Raw genomic sequence first — 6,000 nt, 5'->3', positions numbered from 1 at the left:
ATATGCACTTATAACTCTTAAAACGTGAATGAATTCCGTCATTCTTATGAAAAAATATGACAACCGAAGGAGGATTTACTAAAATAAGAAGACTGTAGCGCTCACACGTTAATGTACCACGCACCGCCGAGTAGACGCGCAATGAACGAAGCGCAGATGGCGTGACTGCAGGAATTGACACCTTTCCGCCCGCGTCCTGTGCTGTACTCCTAACCACTCCCCCACTGGCAGGGTGCAACTTGCATCAAAGTATTTCACTGGGATTATTTCAGACATCTGTTTCTAAGAACAAGATCTCTGTCAGACTGTCATAAGTCAAGTTAACATTTAACGTGATCGGAACTCTGTAAATCATTTACTAAAAATCCGTCTAATCTACAATCCCCCAGAGGATGGATCTAAAGGATTTCGGAGTAAAATTACTCTGTAAGTACCTTACAGTTCTTTATTTTGTTAGAATAACCTCAATAGTATTGTTAATTTGCGTGCAATGACGCGTGCATCAGACTCACTTGTTTCGTTTGGAAAAGCGAAAGTAGCCTGTTGCTAAAATGTATTTTGTCAGACTTCATTTTATAATTAGATACTAAATTACAGTTACGTTTATCTTTTCAAAACGACTTTGAGTAAAGTGCACTAATCACTACGATTAAATAAATGGCTCTGGTGTCTGGGAACATGTAATGCGATTCCCTTGTTTTGGCGCTGATGGCTTCTTTGGCTCTAGAGTTACTGCGTCCTTTAGCCTTTCGGAAACATAATACAACATTACTTTAAAAAAAAAAAAATAAAAAAAAAAATAATAATAATAATAATAATAATAATAAAAAAATTAAATTAAATAAAATAGCCTATCTAGTACAAAACTCTTTTTTTCCAAGTCATTTTAGTAACCACTCCTAATGTAGTAATGTCTACTGTTCCCCTACAGTCACTAATTTTATCTAACACATCTTTGATAATCAAAATGACTTCAATTTCTTCTGTCTTAGCCCTAAAAATGTTTGTATTTGAGAGGCAAAGGGGAGAGGCAGTGAAAGTCTATGTCTACGAATATTTCGATCTGGTGATTGTTTAGCTCTCAGGCAGCATTTAAAACCGTCATGGCCACCTGTGGGAAAATACTCACCCTCTTATAAAAGTTCACATATTTCCGATATTTGAAGGGGACTTGTATTAAGCATTAGCTTATTATATTGACATTTTTTGTGTTCAATTTTTACATTTTACAAAACCTGTCTGTAAATGTTTGTTTCTCAGGGGATATGTTGCACTTTTAGGGGTATATATCATTATATGTTTTACATACACTGTGGTCAATAGATGACTTTGTGGCCTGTTTTTAAAAAAAAAAAAATATCACTCTTGTAATGTATTTCTTGTAGGTTACATTGTAATTTAAAACAAACAAACAAACAAAAAAATAGCAGAGACTGCAACAACAACAGATGCCTGTTTTGATGTAAAAATAAATGTATGCATTCAAAATATTAAACATAATTAAACAGAATTTGGTAACGAAATAGAATGTGAGTAAAATAAAATATTTCATAGGGCCCTAAAATGCTTTTTTTTTGTTAATCTTTTATCGTTTTATAATTTAATTAGACATTATGTTTGTTAAATAAAATGTAATTGAATCATTAAAAAGGAGCCCAGAAAAAATTAAAATGAAAAAAAAAAAAAAACAGAATCCTGAAAAATTAAAATGGAAAAAGTGAAATGTATAAATAAATATATGCATAAATTACATACATAGATGCATACATAAATAAAACGAATTTGGAAAAAAAAGGATTTCATAGGCGCTTACTCATTGAGTATACACGGAACAAGAACATACAAATTAAGAAAAAATAGAGTTTGTTCTAATCGAGTTTGTTTGTTTATATCAAAGCAGTAAAAACAGATCAAATTAATATTTTAAATAAATTAATCATATATTAATCACATATAAAAATAATCATATCAGTCATGTGTTTCTCTTTTAATCTAAAATAGGAATTGTATAAAAAATGTGATAATAGAAATGATTATCATAGACAAAAACAATCATATGTTCTGATAATTCGGTTCTCATTTTTATATTGTTTTAGTAACATTGATAAGGTGCTATCAGTTTATCTTTTCTCCATGAACAGGCTTCATTTCCGTTCTCTCACATCACTCAGTGAAGGGATATGGTTCAAGCTTGAAGTGTTGTTTTGAAGTTTTGACAAACCTCTCGGTTTCCTATCATCTCAATGAGCCACCTGGAGCCTTCTGTACACCAACATGGTCAGCAATGGTGAGTACTGATCGCTCTCTCAGTGTCGTCTTGTAATTATTATTATTTTATTTTTTTCAGATATAGTCACAATAAACCATTTGCCTTCCAGGCATTGTGGCATTAAATTAGCATATTTTGGAATTTTTCATTTTGAAAATCTGAATATCAGTTTTCACAAATGCAGTTTGAAGCTGCATTGTGACGTGAACAATGACAATGTCAATGACGGTGGAGAAAGGAGGAAGAGCAAAGAATGACCTGTTCCAAAAGTCAGAAAACCCCACAGAAATTACAATAGTTAGAAATGAAAGTAAATTTCTTTGCAAGCACATGATGTATTTTTTTCTTGGTACAGTTTTTTTTAAATAACATAATAATAAAAGATATAATAAATTAATTTGAAACTGTGCTGTAGATTTATTAACCATGACGAAACATTTATACAGAGAACAGATGCAAACAGTTCTGCAAATTTGACATTCTGAAGTGGCTTATATTGCAAGCAGCATAAAATGGGCAGGATTGTGAATGTGCAAAGAATAAAAGGAAGCACTGTATGTCTGTGTTTGTAGGAATACGTTGTGGTTGACGAACATGGAAATGTGGATGACACAAAGGTAGTATATCTTGAACCCCAGAAGTTAATCCTCAAACAAAACACAGATGAGAAGGTCAGAGAGGTCACATACCGAAAGGACTGTCAACGGGTAAACATCATTATAATGGCCCTAGACTAAATATGATATGTTAAATGTATAATGTTGTTTCATTTTGAGAGATTGGTAATGTATCTTTTCTTTCTGTGTTCCTCTTTCTTTTGATTCAACAGCATGCTTACACTGCCAGTTGTCATGGTATGTTGGTTTCATTTAATATTATGGTTAATGGTTTTATTTCATGAGTTAATATCACATTCAACAACTCAACAAATTCTCCTTGACACGTCCCTTTACATGCTTCATTATCATGTGTAATCATGGAGGTGTGTTCTGAACAACTTATCTCCGTCTATTAATCACAAACACTATACTGCTGTTGATTAAAGACGACAAAATTCAGAGGTTGTTCTGTCAGTGGATGGAAAGAAACTGCACCTTCAGAAACTTTGCATTTCTTTTGACTGTCGCTTCCAGCTAAAATACTCCATAATAACGCTTCCTGTATATGTGTATCTGTATGTGTATGTATATATAAAAACCTTGCTAGTGTACTGCGTTAGGCTAACCGAGACTTGTCATTTGCACTTACATATTGTTGCTCTTTTATTAGTTTTGATTAGGGCTGTCAAATGATTAATCACGATTAATCACATCCAAAATAAAAGTTTTGTTTTCCTTGCCCCATTTATTGAATGAATCAGCTGTTTGAATCAATTAATTGAATCAATGTCAAGTCCTATATATTTAAGAAGAATATGTTATGTTTATATATTAAATATATTTATATATAATATAAAATATAAGAATATAAATATATAAATGTATATACATGTAAATATTTTCTAAATATATAATTTATGTGTGTGTATTTATATATACATAATAAATATACCCTGTACACATACATATATTATGTAAACAAAACTTTTATTTTGGATGTGATTAATCGTGATTAATCATTTGACAGCCCTAGTTTTGATTGCTTCTATTGTCCTCATTTGTAAGTTGCTTTGGATAAAGTATCTGCTAAATGACTGAATGTACATGTAAGCAGTAAGTAATCGCTAATTTAGGACAATGGCAGTTCCTTATTAGGTATTCAGTAATTACTAAATAAAAATGTCCTCACTGAGTACTACTTGCTAACTATAACCAATTAATAAAGAATAACCAATTAATTACTAATCACAACAGTAACATGAAAAAAAAAACATTAAATTACTTGTGAAATGAATGTCAAGCCCTCACTAATTACTCAAGTGTTACACTGTAAGCCCGCAGGAACCACTAAGTGATCTGGACCATTATTTTAAAGTGTAAAACAAGTTAACCCATCAGTAATTACTCTAGCATTACCTTGTCAGCCCCCCAAAAATCGAAGTGATCAGGAACATTTTTTAAAGTGAATACACAGTGGTATGCACTGCTGTTTTTCCGTTATTCCGGGAAACTCCCTGGGCACAAACCTACCCCACCCTACACAGGAACATTACTTTTTAAAAAAAAGGTATCAGCAGAAGAGCATGAATCTGGTGACACTGAGTCATCATGAATGGTTACAGTTTTAGTGGTATGGTTGAATGAAGACGAATTGTATGTGTGAGTAATACTGATCACCATTCTGATAAGATTCCTTTTCCCTGGTTAATGATATTATAGTATTACGGCAATCATAATCTCAGGATTAAATTAATAAATGTGCTTAAGTAAAAAAGAGGTTTGCTATCTAAGTAAAAAATAACAATGTTTGTTTTGCATTCCAGATCCTTGTAATGCTTTGGACCTGCCCAGAACCACTCCAGGTGAGATCAGATAAATGAGCCTGTGCAGTATTCTTTTAAAACCAGTTTTTTTTACTAACAATGTAATGGAGTTCTGGATAGCCTCTAGTTGAATGATTTGTGTGTGTGTGTGTGTGTTAAGCTACATTCTTACTGCTTCAGTCTGAGTCAAAGTAAGACAACCTTGATTATGCATTTAGGTCACATACTCATATTTATAATGTTATTTCAGTCTTTTCTTTAGACTGTATGCAGATACTAATTAAATATGTGTTGTATTTGTTTAGCACAAAGGAGCATTGTTTGTTAAACTTGAGGACATTTTTTTTGAATATGGCACTTTTGCAAGTTTTTATACACTTCAGATTTAAGTTGCTAAACAGGATCTGAAAAGTAGGTGTGTTTGCACAGGTTTGAGTGGAGTGAGGGGAAAACAGTGCTTACAAATCTCAATAGTAATGCCAATAACATGCTACTGTTCTTTAGGCCAGTTTTAATAGCAAGTGAGGAATAAGTTTTAGCTCCACCAGCTAAAATTTATTTTACACTGTTACTGCGGAGAAGTGAAATTAAAGGAAATTGTGGTATGTTTTTGTTATTGATTTTTGCAATAAATAAATGTATGTGAATTTTTACTTTTTACCTGCTTTTGTTTTATTAGAGCTGTAAGTTGCAAGTTTAGTCTAAAGCTTTATTTCTATATCTTTCTAGCCACTCAAGCAACTGGTGATCTACGCATTATCTTTATCACTGGTGGTGTCATCATCATCATCATCATCATCATCATCCTCATTATATGTGTCATCTGTCTCAGAAGAAAGTGCCAATCTTCAAATGTTACTTTTAGGTAAAGAAAAAATGGTTTTATCAATGCAGAGAAGTAAAATTATCTTAGATACGAAAGACTGTAGCAATATGTTACAAATATAACCTTTGTATTTTCCAGGGGTCTTCATTTAGTGTCCCACAGGCCAAAACTGGCTCATCAGTCATTTTAATGTGAAACACTAGCATTTAGTTGCACAAAATCAAGTTATTTAGTCAGATATTTTACAAAAAATTAACTGCTGAGAAATATATTACAGCACATGTAATATATTATGTCCTCATTTCTGTTATTTTGAATTTTTTCAGGTGGATTTGGAAAGCAGTGCCAAAAGAATGAAAGCTCAACTGTCTTGGTCTCTGATGCCACCTTTTAATGATGATAAGAAAAATAGAAATCAATTCATGCTCACTCTAAATATACTGAAAAATGGTAACATCTAAATTAACTGGGTTTTTTTCCCAA

The sequence above is a fragment of the Cyprinus carpio genome, chromosome B16, assembly GCF_018340385.1.
Source record: "Cyprinus carpio isolate SPL01 chromosome B16, ASM1834038v1, whole genome shotgun sequence".
Taxonomy (NCBI): domain Eukaryota; kingdom Metazoa; phylum Chordata; class Actinopteri; order Cypriniformes; family Cyprinidae; genus Cyprinus; species Cyprinus carpio.
Note: the sequence above shows the minus strand (reverse complement) of the source record.